Genomic DNA, 17,129 nt, shown 5'->3' with positions numbered 1-17,129 from the left:
AACATACATCCAATCACAATGATATAATATGTAATATAGGAATACATTTTGCAATTATTTATGAATTAGTTAGGTTCAGCAGGAGGTGATTTTTTTTTTCTGAATCGCCATAGCTATAAATTCCAACACCTGGTAAAATCAGTATTGCACAACCTTATCTAGGTCAAACTTAAAAACCAAACAAATGAAATATATAATATATATATTATATTATATTTTATATATCACATAAAACCTTGATGTGGTAGAAAAAGAGCAAAGATGTATAGGGACACATAAAGCCACTGATTAACCAGTGTCATGTTTCATAAAACCACTTCATTTCCCATATATATATATTTTACAATATGGAAACATGCTCTTGAGCTGCTCGTTTGACTACACATGTGGTGTAACTTTCACTCGCATACACAATACTGTAGACACTCATACGTGCAAACCGCACACAAAAATCTTCTTTTCAACCGAAAAACATGTTTATAGCATTGCAAAACATTTAGTGTGAGGCAGCGCGTGTGTGGTCCAGTCTGCACTTAGTGTGAGGTTTCAGTTTAAGGTGTTTGTCGGCATGTGTGTGTGTGTGTGCGAGAGAGTGTCTCTGCGTATTTATTGATATAATAAAAGCAGAATCATTTCTAAACATAAAATTGTAGTTGTAGCTTATGAACTGCATATAAGCACTGACAATTTTGAATATGTTACAATAAAAATACATGAAATACTACATACTAAAAACTTTGAAATGAATGGAATTCCCATGAATATGTTCCAGCCTTACACAAAAAAAAAATGTTTTTTATTTCACACTGGATCAATTGATTGGCCCACTGTTCATTGATACGTCTCAGCTCTTCTGGGCTCATCAGTACGACGCTATATAGTATTAATTGTTCTTTCCAGAGGATAACAAATATTCAACAGAGATTTCTGTTGTATTTTCTGTCTGCATGTGTTGCTGCACCGTTTGTATTCTGGCTGTTCCTTAGAGTGTTTTAGAACCGTAACATAAATGCTATTTAGCATTAGCATTAAGTCAATGGACTGAAAGGCTCAACTATGTGGTTGTTTTAAATCCAGGTGAAATTCCCTTTTTTATGATTAGTTTGACATGAAACTTAAAATGTAAGTGATTGAGAGCATAATTGCTAACCTTTTTTTTTTTTTTTTTAAAGTTCCTAAAGATTAAATGCCAATATATTGAACATGAAAGATAAATACAACTGGTCGCTACTTTGACAGAGATTCTTTCACATACCACTAGAGGCACCCATACCACATTTGCAGAATTGCTAGTGTAATTATATAGCATCTTTCTTCAATTTCCTCCCACACGAAACTCTTTTGTTCCTGTTCTCTCCAGTCAGCTAATATTCTCTCCAGGACAGAACCAGAATAAGCATGAACAAAACTTCACGCTCCATCTTGTATGATGATATGGTTCGGTCAGAACTTGCCAGGACATTGTTGGAATTTGGTCTGACTCGATTCGAAGGACGTTTACGGCTTTGTGACTTTTAGTTGGATGTTTCCGCACCATTTGACTTAAGTGAACAGAATCTGTTGGAAAATGGAAGCAATGGAAAAAAGGAGCGAATCACAAACATGTGAGTTTTGTCATGTACAAAAAAAAAGACTCATACATGAATGACACCGCTGCCAAAGCAGGCTTCAACTTCATATAAGGTCGGTGTTGATTTATGCCATCTGCCGCCCCTCCCACCAATGTGACCTAATGATGGGCTTCAGTCAAATACATGAAAATGACTATGCTTGCTTCTCCAACAATAATATATATATAAAAAAGGCTCAAGCGTGACTTTAAGAATGGGGAGTATATGTATACTCTAGCTTTAAATGTCCCACTGTATCTACAAAATGTATATACATTGGCTCACACCCATTACTTCATACTCAAAACACATAATCCTGTGAGTTTCTGTGAAACAGAGGTAGGAAAGCACCGAATAAAAATGCTTTGTTAGATTCTTTTTTGAAATACAGTCCTTTGTAATGAAGGCTGATTATCTTATTAGTGGTTTCTGCACCAGGAAGAATACACTGTGTAAGTATTTGGTTTCAGGAAAGGTAGCAGTCGAGATAAATCACAGCTCAGTGAAGACACTTTTAAAGGGCTTTGTAACCCGCTAGTGTTCACTTTGGTTCCCATGTGGCGATATTATCACATGCTGTCAGGAAAGACAGATGCAGATTCAGATGCAACGAGAGCAGTACAGTACACAGAGCCAATTATTTTCACTGCTGCCCATCAAATTTTATCCTCCATTCGAGAGCGGTGGGAGGCGCTGCATCGCTTGAGAGAATAAACAGATTGAACATATCACGTCATGATCGGATACACATCTGCTTTGTTTTCATATTTATTCTAAGTGCGGTGAGTATGAAACTTGACAAGCCTGTGATAAGATGTCGTCATGTAACGGCACAACATGAAGGCATTATCTGAGACAAGAATTCATACTGATGCCTCACAGATTTTTTTTATATGCTGCTGAGCCTCTCAAGTCAGGCACAGTAAAAGTTGTCAGCAAATCTTGTGACACTTCAGCTCAGTGAGCGTCAGTTGGATTATCCACGCAAATGTTTTAACTTCATCTTTGTTTTTTTTAGTTTGTGTTATGTTTCAATATTCACATTTTTTGTATTCATATATTAATTTCTTGGTACTTTTTTCCTGAGGTGCCAATCCTCAACTAATTCACTGAACATTTATTTGAACAAAACTCACCTAAAAGTGGCTGTTGATGTATTTTTGTCCTCTTTCAAAAGCTTCTCTAATAGGAAAGTAGTAATTGGTGTCAAGGAAGTATGTTGAAGTGATGCATCTCGATTACTCTTAGGTCGTCTTATGCCAAGGAGGCGTTTAGCCTGGGTTGTTAGAGGAAATATTTGAGTCTTTGCCGCATTGGTCGATTTTTGCGCAAGTTCTCTATTTTTACAGGTGGCGAACCAGCAACATGTCAAATATACTGTATGCCATTTGTTCCTGTAACGTAAGATGAATTTGCAGACAGGCTCATAAACATAATAATATATATTTTACGGGCCTATGCCAGTTGCTCTTTTTTTTTCACTAAAAAATCAGAGGTGAGACTAAAGACAGAAAAGTAGCAATGCTCTCATTGTTCGGACACTGAAACAAAATGGTTTGCTTCGGGGTTCCCTAATACTTTAATCTAAAGAATAATTGCAGCAGAATGTTTTGCGGCTCAGTAGCAGACTAAGCATCAATCACATCTTCAAACATGCCCACAAACCTCCCGTGTAGAGGAAATCACAAAGGGGAAGATGAAAAGTTCTTTTCTTTTTTTTTTTTTTTCCTAATCCTATGTCCGTGCAAAGGGACATAAAGAACTCGGCTATAATTTAGAATTACTGTAGGGGAATTGTGTTCATAAAAGGGATAGTTGGGTTTGTGGCACCTATAATTTTCGCCCAAATTAGACCAAACGGACTTGAATGATGACTGACGTTTATACCCTTTGTTAAAAGTCTTTTAATCTTTTACAGGGGAGTCTAGTCTAGCAGAGAAAAAAAAAGGAACAAGCGAGCCAATTTTATGCAGAAGAACCAGGGAAAGAGCACCATCTCATGGGGCTCGGAGGTAATGACCATGGCTTTAAAATCCCATGATGTGATAAGGAATGATAGAACTCAAGTTAAGAAAAGTCGAGCAGGATGTGTCACAAGAGACCCTTGAATTGAACTGTCATGTCAGTTCCTAAAGTGATGTCGCATATTGGAATACAGTCCACACGATATGCTCCTGTTGTGATGAGAATGTCATGAAGACATTTGAGTGGACACCTGCATGATTCAACGTAAAATGAAGCATTTAGTTTGGGAATGCGCTTTTTTTCCGGCAGGCCGCCCGCTGCTTGATTTTCTAGAGTGTCGATGCGAAGTCACCTTTGTGACCTTCAAGTCCTTCGGGGTTCCATCTCAATGTCACCTGCTGTTAAGTTGCAAGTGAGGGATATGTGGTCTCTGTCCAAATGTACAAAGTAATGATTGATCCAGTTTGTTTTCCTTACTTTGAGGATGACAAAACACCCTCCTGCCCCTCAATAAAATGAAAAAATACAAATGTTCATTAACAAAACATTAGCAAGGCGGCAATATAGACTTGCATCATTTTAGCCGGTCAGGGATCATTTTGCGAAAATGGCTCATTACCATCAAAGACAAATGAAGGAATAGTATGAAACTGGTTGTTGAGTTACTCCGGAATATCTCATTTGAATACTAATTTCACATAACAAAACAACGAGTCAAAATAATACAGTGTATCTTCTGACTAATTCAAACTGATTAAAAAAAATCACCCATAATAATCAGACTAAATTTGAGCAGGTCTGAATCCCAAATATCTCATTACTGTATTTTAATGTTGGTCATTCTGGTGCGCCAAGAACCGCATATTTATTTTTATTTTTTTTTGGTAATGTCGGTACTCGTCAAAAGTTCCAGAACAACTCTATCATTACAGAAAAGATATAATACATTGCGATGTGGGTAATCAGTCCCACCCTGTTTGGATGTGTGTTCAAATTGTGAAGAAAAGCATTCACTCTTTTAAAAAAATCTCTTGTTTGTGTGGACATGGGCTTATTATTGAATTGAATGAACACACACAATGCACCCTCCCAACACGTACACATGCACGCACAGCAAGTCACCACATCCTCCTATAGATCCAAGCCAAAAGCGACGCAACTGCTACTTCATTGTCAAGCCCCCTGACCCCCCCCCACACACACACACATACACGCATACACCAGCCCCCCTTTTCCTTCACCGACCCCCTTCCAATCTCTTCCCCAATTCTTGTGCGCTGGCCCCCGCTCTTTTCTCCTGGTTGCCATGGGGATGGCTAACAAAGCCATCACTTTTACCAATTTCCTCAGAGACAGGTGCTGGCACAATGACTGCTTCCTCGCTTTCTGAAAGGGGAAGGGGCAAGAGGGGTGCATGGGAACTCCAGGCGGACACTCTGAGGGCTGTCCAAGTGTCCTCCTCCCTGGGTCCCGCAGAGAAAAAAAGGCTAATTTGTTGTCCCTGTTTTCCCAGGGAGGGGGGATGCGGGAGAACGAGAGCGAGGCTGGGGAGGGGGAACAAGGCAAGGCTAAGGCTATGTGGAAGAGAGGCGTCAAAACAAACCGCCTAATATCAGTCTCGCACTCGCTTGTTGCTGCCAAATGGAAGCAAAGCGCTCCTTGGTCTCCTCCAGTTCTTCTTCATCTCATTGCTCACTGGAACAATGGCCAGTCATGGCATCATGACTGGGAGATGTTTCAATTTAGCTTCAGAGAGCAGTGCCCCCCTTCGTAACTCCCACCACCATTGTTGTGAAAGAGGATCTGGTTTATGTCCCCTTGTTGAACAAAACTTTGCCTCATAGTGCATAGTTTTTACATGATGTCCAGTGGTGCCTTGAGATACAAGTTTAATTTCTTTCAGAACCACATTTGTAACGTTTTTGTAATATTTTTTATTGAAAAAAAATAGCACTCTGTAATATTATACTTTATAAAGAACATACAGTAAATACATAATATCAATATTTAAAAATGATGCATTGTGCTGATTATTCTGGTGTGTATGCTTAGGCCACTAGGGGGCAGTATCAGGCAGACTATATGGATATATTGAAGTGGAGGCTCAGCTCCTCTCAAATTCTCTGTATGGCAGGAGTATCAATCTTTCTTTGCACAGGAAAAATAATATTTTTGACATCACAAAATAATGACCTGAGCCATATTTTGACAAAAAAATGTAGTTTTTCGCTGTAAACATCACAGGATGCTAGCCAAAATGCTAAAATAGGCTACAGCTTTTCGTTAAACAGATCATTCAACTTTATGACTGAAAGGAAATTCTTAACAAATATTACCAGTAATTGGTTCAGTTTTGCCATGTTTTATGAAAAAAATGAAAAAATACCTTGGGCCATTAATTTCGGAAGATGACAACTTGTCTGTAAATCTTGCTGCACACGCAGTGTTAGTGTTCTCTTCCATTACTTGAAGAGTAACAACACCGCCTCATAGATGCTAATTATATACATAACCTAAAACCAAAAAATTTACCAAATAAAAACTAAATCACAGGGCACATACACTCACCTTTATACCGTCACTGATGGGAAAACTAACACAGGCAAAAGAATTGCTGCACTTTCTGTCATCAAAAGTAAATCCAAACATGACTGTTTCAGTTTATTGCGTCGTTGCGGTAACAGACATCTTCAGACTACCAAGAACTTTCTCATCTATCTGGGGAACCCTCATGAGTCATGTGCTGATCTATATTTACGAAACCTTCCCCATGACGTTAGGACGGCGAAAGTGGACTTGGCATAAAACCAAGAAAGGATCAGGGGCTGTAAAATGGGGGGGGGGGGGGGACATGAACCACAACCATCTGGATTCACACGATAACACAAACAGATTGCTTATAAAAACGTGGGTACGAAAACTGAATTTATAGACTATTTACAGTTGATAAAACCATTTGTGATTTCATTGACTCACGTTGTATCCTGTCTGTGTGGGTGATACTTTTTTGGCTCTGTCACTGCATATTACTGCACATAGTCATATGTCATGAATGTACTCGGCTATCCACTTCCCTCAACAAGCCATTTTTATCTTAGGGGGTAAGAGGGTTAGTTGTATATCTTGTGACAGATTTAGATGTGAAATATACTGTCACCTTTGAATCACTGCACTTTAAATTTTGATTGCAGACTGCCTGAGCAATAACTTTCTGTTACCTCTTCATGAAAATGACCTTGAAACCTGTTGACCCGTGTTATTCTAGGTTCTTCCACTAGATGTAAGCATAACTCAATAATAGAGGAGACCATGAGATACCGCACACGTTTCAGATTGTGAAACAATTTGGTCACATCTCTTCCAGATTAACAAAATATCATCATCGGCCGCATCATCCTCCAGTTATTTTGGGTCATGTTCCGGAAGGCCACATACTGTAATACCTCTGGTAAATAGATTCCCTCTACTCTAAGCTCAAGTCTGATGCATGAGTCATTTTAGTTTACTTTAATAAGATAATTTTGTCTGGTTCCACTAGAGCTGATCATTACAAATGCAAATTATTTGTCATTTTAGTCTACTTTTGCTGAGAATTTCCTGATAGCTCAAGGGCTCTGATAAAAAAACTATATTGGTGCAAATTTTGTTCAGTACATGAGCTAAATAGTGCCAGTAGATGGCGCTGTGGTTTAGAAAATATACAATTAATAAATAGAAAATTGATTTTTCAATTGTAGTGAGACAGTGCAGATTTATAAAGGATATGATGACGTTTTTTGATTGCATTCCTGCCAGCTTTGGGGTAAAACATATATTCTTTTAACAAGGGTCCGAAGCGGAGATGGAAAAAGAGTACTAATGCACGTAGTAAATCGCAAAACCCGGTTGTGCAAACCTGAAGTGCATATTTGACCCCGCAGAGGAATGCACTGAAGACAGACAGATAGAGAGAGAGAGAGAGAGAGAGTGAGAGTGAGAGAGAGAGAGAGAGTGAAAGAGTGACAGAGACAGATTAACCACACACACACACGCAGACACACACACACACACACACGCACAAAGGCGCACACAGAGAAATGATCCTGAATTCGGTGGACGGGATTATTAGACAGGCCTTGAAGTTATTCGGCCGCTGCGTTATTTATTCTGTGGTTGATTCGTCCAAATGCATTTACAGCTTTAATCTCGGTCGTTCCCACGTGTGATGTAATTACTGATGGGCCTCGGCTCCCTTCAGCACTTTTCATCATGGATTTCAATTTTACCTCTTTTTCTCGTTGAATCTATTTCTGTTTCGTGTCAGTGTTCTTCTTATGCAGCATTCTATTTTGATAAAATGCACAGTAGGCAAGGGATTCACATAGCGACAAACAGGTTGGCGAATCCGTCACAGTCCTTCACACTACTGTATTATTGACGAGTGAATAAGGGGTGATATTTATTTATTCGTAGGAATGTCTGTCTCTGAACCAAATCCACATGGATCTAAAAAAAATAAATGGGGCACCACATGAATCCATTAGAATTTGGTAGAAAATAATGAGCGTACAATTATATATATGTTTTGCAAATGCGTGAATGATTGTTTGTTTATGTGTGTCTTGTGATTGACTGACCAGTTCAGGTTGTTCTGAGCTCGGATAAGATCCAGCACACCTTGTGCTGATAAGCAGTTCAGATAAAGTAATTTTTATAGGTCGAGACAAATGGCACTCAGTGTAATGTTCAAGTCGTCATCTGTTATTTTTTTGCACTGCACTATTACAATGAAGTTACATTTTAACATAGGAGCTTTTAATTAACAGCAAGAATTTATTTTTTACACTTAACTTAAGATGGGAGTGACAATGAACTCTGTCTTTATTTTTTTGAAGAATTGTTGACTGGCGGCCAAACGCCTGCTTCTTTTGAATTATATCATAATTTAATTTTTTGTAAATTGAACATTTGCTTAAGAACCTCCAGAAAAATCAACCAAGAGAGGACTCCTATTTTAGGTCGCTTGTAAGTCAAGGTAGGACAGTAATATTAATATTACCAAGGCATCATTGTCACTACAATTATTTACATAATTAAGAGCTGGGCATTACTTTAATACAGCTCTTGCTGACAATAGTTATGCAATATCGTCCAACAAAAATAAGATTACCGTGACAAAGTTTCACACAGGTTGACTGCTAATTTCTGCATCAACCGGAAGCCGAGGCTGCTGCTGCAGCGACATATGAGAAACAAACAAACAGGGTACGTTTGACTTTTATCAGAAACTTTGAGCAAATTACACAACATTGTGGTTTACATATTTTTTTTCTGTGGTGTTTGGTCTAGATTTCCGAGTCATGCCTTTTGATCTTGAGTCTTCATTTCTCTCCACTGGAAAGGTCGATCAGCATTATGGCATATAAAATCGGTCTCTTCCGTATGCTGCATTGCTATTTAACAGTGAATATATGAATTATAGAATATGTTGTTCCAAATCCCAGGTCGGATTATATTTGCTTGTAATTTATTTTATTTTTTTAGTGGATTAAGTCAGAGAGGTTGTGTTGCTCTCATACCTATCTTAGCCTAACATCCTCTTCATGTGGACTGCTCTTTCCTCTAAACTGTGATTATATAACACAGCACACTGTAATTTTGTCAGACGCGAGTGTACAATAGCATTAAAGAGCTTTTACAGTCCCCCCCCCCGGTGGTTAAGACTGCCAGTGTGTTCAAAGTGTGTCCATCCAAATGTACTGTCCTTACAATCTACCATCTGCTGTCATTTTCGCTTTCTGAATACATTTGTTCTGGCAGTTTACAAGAACTGTGTGGTCGAAAATGTAGTGTTGTAAAGCTGAGGCACACAGTGCTGGTAACTAAAAATATATCCCTCGGTCACCTGCACTGTACTGTGCTGTGCAAAGGGTCTCTTGTAAAATATAATGCTGACAAACACAAACGTTGGATCAAGGACTCTAACTTTGCCAAGATATTATTTAATTTTCACACTATTGTCAGACAAGCAACAACAAAATGCAACAGGATGGCACCGAATTATGGAATTCAATGTATTTTTTTTTCCGTACAGAAATAGACCAAATAACAGATCATAGTTAAAAAAAAAAAAAGGGCAATTTGGTCAACACTGTACCTCCAATCTCAAATGCTGTAAAAAAAATCGGCCTGAAAAGATGACATCATTAAGCGTGTAACGTTTAGGAAGACTTGCCTCCTGCCTCGTAATCTCCGTCCACACATCAGTCACTGTGTCACGCATCTGTCACTTCATTAGAGGTAATAATGAACAAATCATCTGTTGTTTTACTGGATACACTTTTTGTGATGAATAATTCCATGACAGTTAAAATGACCTCAATCATTGCCTGTATTATATGTATTCCTTGAAATGAAATTCACAAAGCAGCCATTCTGCTTAGTACTGCGTCTTCTTATTTTTTCATAACGATAACAGTTGGATGGATATCCCTCTGTGATGTTTACAGGCTCAGTATCAGGTGTATTCTCTTTGTTTTGCTCCTCCGTCGGCCTCTGATCTTTGCCATTTTCCTTCTACCTTCCGAACATCTGTCGGTTTCTCATTTGGCTCGGAGCATGCCATCATTTCTAACAGAATGCTGAAAACCTTAAGAAACAAAAAACATGTACAGTATTTTACCAGGTTTGTCGATTAGCATATTCCATCCAAGTGATATAAATGTGCTTACCCACATTGTGGCATAAGAAGCAGGATGTTTAAAGGTCAAGTAGCGACGCTCAGTGACGTGTGCTTTTGCTTTCTTCTCAGAATTTCACTCTGCTTTTTTGCGTCAGGATTTTTCCAGTGAAGACTGCTATGTTGTGTCTCACTTGCCACATTTGTATTTGTTTTTATTTTTGAAAGTATACAGGGACAGTGCATATTAATCAAACAGTTTCCTGTAAATATGCCAGATTATAGCCAATGGCTAATTTGCATCCGTTGTCCCTGTAATCGGCCTGCCATGCATGTTTTTACAATGTGGGAGGAAACCGGAGTACCCGGAGGAAACCCACGCAGGCACGGGGAGAACATGCAAGCTCCACACAGGATGGCTGGAGCCGGGATTGAACCCACGCCCGATGCTGTCTCTCACTGTGAGGCCATCGTGCTAACCATTCGGCCACCGTGCCGATAATAATAATCAATTCGTCACAGATTTTGTTGCTTGCGTCGAATTGTTAGGTAATGCCTTGAAGCAATTGAAGATACTACTTTGCTACGGAGGCGACTAGTTTTTGGTTCTTAAGATTACCAACATGAAAAAAATGTGATTGAGTTCTTGGTTTGGTGATGATGGGACGTAAAATTGCACTGTAAGGTTGTCACGATGCTAAAATTTCAAACTCGCTATTGAAAGCTAGGAAATTACTCGCTACTCAATACCATTCTCAAATCCACAAGGATCTAAAACTGATAAATACTATAAAAAGGCATTAGAAATATTTTTCTTATCGTAAACAAGACTGTTTTTTTTTTTGCCACCATCGTTGCACTGGCCATACTTAGCTACAGCGAAATGTAGAACAAGCGGGTTTGCAGTGAGGGCTTTGCGGGCATGCGCAGTGTAGTATCATCCATCCATCCATTATCTGAACCGCTTCTCCTCACGGGTGTCGCGCGGTCTGGAGACTGTCCCAGCTCTCTTTGTCCAGTCGACGGGGGACACCCTGAACGGATTGCCAGCCACTCGCCGGGCACGCATAGACGAACAACCGCACTCACACCTCGAGGCAATTCAGTGTCTGATCAACCTGCCATGCATGTTTTTGTAATATCAATACCGTGACATAATAGTATCGTATTCGGATATGACGTGTCTGACAACACGACACTGCACACAGGCTGAGGTCTAGTTGGCTGCAAGCTGCAAAGGAAGAGCTGCGGGTGATCGTTTGCGATGGGCATTGATTGACATTTGCAGATGACATATTTTTCCATGATAACCGGCCGATCACCATCATGGCCGTCTAGGTGACTGTGCAGACTAGCTTAAGCGGTGTCCACGCGTACTCTTTTATAACATCACATTGCATGCATTTCCAAAGGCCTGCTACATTTTGATGGGCTCCCTAAGTATTGTAAGCGGAGAGTGTAAGATACCGGGAAATACATATTCTTCGCATCCCTCTACTGACCGCTTTCAAGTTTTGATACACCTTATTATGTAATGTTACGTGCATCCTGTTTCTTTTCACGACCAACTCGATTTGTGGCAAATTTTAGCGCTCTGATGGCTGGACGTTGACGTTTCTCCTTCCCGTCACCCCGCTTTGTCACATGTTCATCACGTGAAAACGCTCCCTCTCTCTTTTCCAAAAGATGTCCCTTGTATATCAAAGATCTCTTAAAGCTCCGCCTTGTGTATTTATACATAGTGGCATTCAACAGCCATGTTGTGTAGAAATAGAGGAGCCGCCTAAGATCAACATTGTCACACGGGACGTACTTTATTTTTTTTGTTCCATTCAGGGAGTGTTATCATATGACAACAAAGCAGGTCTAAAGGATAGGTTTCGTGATTTGGTGATGCACCATGTATCAAATAAAAGCCAGTGGAAGGATCACAAAGTCGGTTTAACTGACAGCAATGGAATAATGGGAATCAGTGAGGATTTATTATTATTATTTTTTGCTTCACCAATCTGCAATCCAATCAAACGAGTGACGCAGGAAGATGAGACGATGCCACTCAAGCAAACTGTATACCCCAACACACACTTTCTCACTCTCATACCCACACGCGCGCGCAAACACACGCTCACGCACACACACACACACACACACGCACACTATGTATTGCAATAACCCCAAAGCCTCCAGCAGCGTTTTGCAAACCGCCCACAGCAACTCTCAAAAGCCTCTTTGTGCCTCTCTCTCTCCTTCCCACTCCTTTCCTTTCCTTTTCTTTTCTTTGCCTCCGACATCCCCCCCCAGAGCCTTGTGTTCCCTCCATCCATCTTTAATTATAGAACATCCTTCTATAAAACCACTTCCTGTAAATAAATTGCATGTGTGCCGTTTCTGTGGGGGGTGCGTTCAAGACGAAGGTGCAGTTTAGATTATTGCACTGACAAAGGAAGCCTTGTTAAATTTATGTTGGGGGTTTGGGATGGGGGGGGTCTTGCCTTTAGAGTGAGTTGTTAAAGTTTGGTATGTTTTTGGGGCAACATCAAATTACATCTTGTTTTTATTACTTATTGTAATAATACCGCATTTCCTCAAATAGCAGCTCCTACGCTAATGGAAGCCATGCTTCAATTAGTCATCAGGTTGCAAATAAATGTCTCTACCCAGATAAAGGCCTCAGGTTCTTCCAGAAAAACTAATAAAAAAAATGAACATGTACTCTAATTAGCCCAGCCTATCGCTATCATTCAAACTGGGACATTAAGTTATGTTGCTGAACCCTTCTGTTGCTAACTAAAACAGCGTCACCAAAAAAAGGTTTCCCTCCTGCAACACAGCAGATTCAAATGATCGGGCTCCTGAAGAGCTTACCGATGAGCTGAACGTTTGAATCAAGTGTGTTGGAGGACGGAAACATTTAAAAGATCGTAAAAAGAGGTATTTAGCGTTCCGCCAAACTCACATGCGGTCACTCCACAATGTTGTGTGTTCATATTGACCGTATAGTCAGTGAAACTACTCGACTCGCTTCTTGCCGTCTTGATGCATTTCGTTGCAATATTACAACTTTGAACACTTCTCAGCAACAATTTCAGTCCAGAAGAGTCGATGGAAAAATACTTCTAGAAAAAAGTAGACATGAATCACATCTGAACTATTGTGGTGCCTTGAGATGCGAGTTTAATTTGCTTCTTGTCGATGCTCATATCTCAAAACACTTGTATCTCAAATAATCTTTTTTTTCCATAGAAATGAATGCAAATGGCATTCATTTGTCCTAGCCAACATTTCATTTGCTTAAATGGTTATAACACTGCAACACTGATGCATCATTAGGCTGGCCATCCCCATTTGCATAACAGCAAGTGAAATGGATTCACAATTTCTTCCTTAACTGGACGAATTGTTATCCCGGAAAGGTGATTGACTTGGCGTTGCATTGTCATGATTATGTATTCGAATAAAGGCTTGCGTCACGCATCTGTGTGCAGCATTTTGTGTTACTTTAAAATGAAGGCCAGTTTTTCTAGGCGGCGTATTTGCTTGTGAACCTCTTTATTCTCAGAGTACGTCTTTGTTCCCCCAATAAAGCATTTACATAACACTAAAGCCTAAATCTCCTCTGTATGCCCGCCTTTGTTTCTTCACATCTAGTGCTGTATTTGCAGTCAAATTTCATGTCTGGTGTAATGTACACAATGAAGTTTGATTGAGATTAAGATTCAGGGGAATATTAAGTGCTCTATAATTGAAATTATTATCATAGTCAAATAAGAAAAATATATATATATTTTTTTTTTTTGAGGACACAGTGGTGTATGTTCAAGGAGACCAACAGGGGGCTCTCAAAGCTTTTTCCCAATCTCAATCCGTCTTTTTTTCCCTCTGTCAAATGGTAACAAACAAATAATCCTAAACATGTTGCACCACTGTAACACAAATGTAAAGCCCTCCTGTGTCTCTTTATTAATATTTGTAATCTTCTGCCATCCAAGTGTCATGGAAACTTCAAATAAGCTCTTTTACTCCTCAAGTGGCCTAATGAATAATTGATTCACCCCAAACCAAAATAGTGTGGCTTTGAAATGTGAGGGATCTAATTAGCGTGATCAAAGAAACAGGATGCAAACTCACAATTTTAATGACCACTAAGCCTTTTACATGTACTATTAAAAAGCCAATAGAATAGGCAAATAAGCTAAATAAATTCTGCTGAGGCACACATCGGAAAACAAATGAGGTGGCCTTGCTAGTACACAGTAACCATCACCCTCACAAGTGTGCCAGAGAGTGCGAGAGAGAACAACAGCAGAGATTAGCAGTGTGAAAAGAAGCTTTCTACTCGCACACAGGCACACAGGCCTGACCTTTGAAGGAAGGTGACAGATGGGTCTTTCTGTGTCCAGGTCTCTGCTGACAGCTGTCCAGGATATGGGGGAGGTGAAATTGGGAGGGTGTGTTGGGGCTCATAGGCGACCTTGGGGCTCATAGGCGACCGTGGGGGTCAGATATCCCTTTCTTAGAAAGAACAGAAGACAAGCAAATTTGCATGAATGTATACAAAAGTGCACACGCGCTGGCAGGCAGGCGCCAAATCGGACATTATACATATTTACATATTCATAAAGTTTTCTGTCTGCTGCATGTTCTTGGTCCAGCTGGCTCCTTGTTGCCCCTTCATCTGCTGGCTCTCTTTGCAGTCTTTTTTTTTTTCTCGTGCCAAATTAATCCACCACCCGTCAACCCTATTTTATGACAACCCTAACTGCTACACTTAAGCAGGACTGCACCGATCACATTTTTTTTTTTTTTTACTTAACTAAGTACTTCCATTGGACTAGTAGCCGATAATAAGTACCAAGCAAAAAAAAAAAAAAAAAACACTGTTTCATAAACAGACAGCGTTTGATCCACAAGTAGGCACTCAGCAAAGGCAACAACATCCACAATGGGAGGCAAAAACGACAAGGTCAATAATCAAACAGGTTTAACGTCTGTGAGTCAGCAGTAAGAACAAGGAAAGCTGGCATGCGACAACAAGGTACTGGCAATGAGACACCAGGTTAAATACATGAAGTCATCAGCGATAGCCAGGCGCAGGTGAGAAAAGCACAAGAGAGGAAGGAGTGGCGCGACACACATACAGAGACATAACAAAACCAAACCAAACCCTAAACTGTCTAGATTGGACACTAAACCTTAACCCATCCAAAAATCCCATTTTGCGACAACCCTAATCCCTGAACTCTTAAACCCAACAATAACACATCTGTGATCCTTCTTTTGTGACCTCGCAAAAAATAAAAATCTCTAATCCAAAACGCTTCCCTAATGCATCATTGGACCTTATTTTCTTCAACTCCTAGAGAGAATGTGTCTCAGGCTATAAAGCCCCCGTGAATGATGACAACATAACAGTAGGATAAGTGTTCTTTCTCAAATGTAGTGGCTCTCTTTATGGGAGGGGGGGTGGGGGTTTCCGCATCCCCAGTCTGCACGTGTCAGGACATGTTTCCGAAGAAGAAAGTGAAATCTAGACACATCATTAAAGAGGAATGTTGGTTATTTGGGGTTTCCATACCTTGTTTGTTTGTTTAAGTTTGGAAAGTCTGTTCTTTGTGGCAGTCACAGACCCGGAAACATTTGCAAAGATGGACTTGTCCATTTGATGGCTTTTTTTTTTGCTTCGAGTTTGGAAGATCTGCTGGCCCTCCTGGCTGAAGTATGGCAGTTCCAGCATGTAAAAGTTTCTTCATCACCAAATCCTAACCTGTCTGTGGACATATATTATGCATTTGTAACTTTAAAAATAAACACTAGGCCGAGCTAGCGACGAGAATCAAAAACCGTCTACGAACTCCATTTTGCGGCAATCCAGTGGCAAGCTCCTTCTCTTATTTGCACTCAATTCACGGGTGATGACGACAACTCACATCACTCTGTACCTTCATTTAACGGGGGGGTATCTCGCAATTTGATTGCAGTCATGGCTCTATTAAATGAACATAGGGGAGTCCACCACTTCTCTCCATTCCTTTGTGTGGCATGTTTCACCGCGAGCGATAAATATTGATCGGCCTTGATCCTGGGAGAAAGCTTCGAGACTGGTCCCAACCTACCAATCGATATCAGTCCCCGTGCGGTGATAGCGGCGGGGTCATAGAGTCATTTGGATTTTCTTTGAAGATTCTGCTCGTGTCAACAGGGGGGAAAGGGGAACAATCCCCTTGGAGAACTATTTTTTTATTTATACAGGTGCGTTATCATCTGCGGTGTTGATAAAACCACTTTAAAGTCTTATGAGTGGGATCGGAATTCACGTAAACACACAGTATCACATTTAAAGGTGCGTCGGGTACTAATGAGAGGCGCGACAGATGGTCTTTAGATTATGAAGGAACAATGGCATGTGAGACTTCATATATACATTCACCTGTTCAAAACCAACAAATATATGTTCACTCACTGCATGGAGAATCAGACCATATGTGCTGACCAAGCACACTGTTTTTCCACCTTCTTCGGGTCGTGACATGGAGCATTAAATCTAAGGAACAGGTGGCTTTTTCTTACGCTGGAGTCAAAAACTTTTCTTCATAACTTAATGGAGGAAGCGAAGTTTTTGAGATATCGTTGAGACACGAGCGCTGTATTGTGGCAGGGAACTCAACTTCCTTAACAGCAAGAAGCAGCTTGATAGATAGTGAGCAATTCTTCTCAAAAGAGGATTCAAGCTGTTAAATGCCACTCCCACTTAACATAAAACAAAGAGAATTACACATTGTGTGTATGCTAACACACAATGCAAAACACCAAAGACAGGCGAAGTAAGTGTCTGTTTTACGACAATATAACAGACACAATACAATACAATACAACTTTATTTGTATAGTGCACAGACA

At 40.0% G+C, this 17,129-nt stretch overlaps 1 long non-coding RNA gene across 1 annotated transcript in view; it reads left to right on the top strand.

The window, feature by feature from the left end:
- The window catches only part of LOC148326059 (uncharacterized), a 33,689-nt gene that overhangs the window by 2,590 nt on the left and 13,970 nt on the right, over positions 1-17,129 (top strand). The gene's annotated exons all lie outside the window — the stretch shown is intronic.

Source organism: Idiotropiscis lumnitzeri, chromosome 12, assembly GCF_059441095.1.
Source record: "Idiotropiscis lumnitzeri isolate Australia: NSW breed Sydney's pygmy pipehorse chromosome 12, RoL_Ilum_1.0, whole genome shotgun sequence".
NCBI classification, from domain to species: Eukaryota; Metazoa; Chordata; class Actinopteri; order Syngnathiformes; family Syngnathidae; genus Idiotropiscis; species Idiotropiscis lumnitzeri.
Note: the sequence above shows the minus strand (reverse complement) of the source record. Positions and strands in the feature narration are given on the sequence as shown.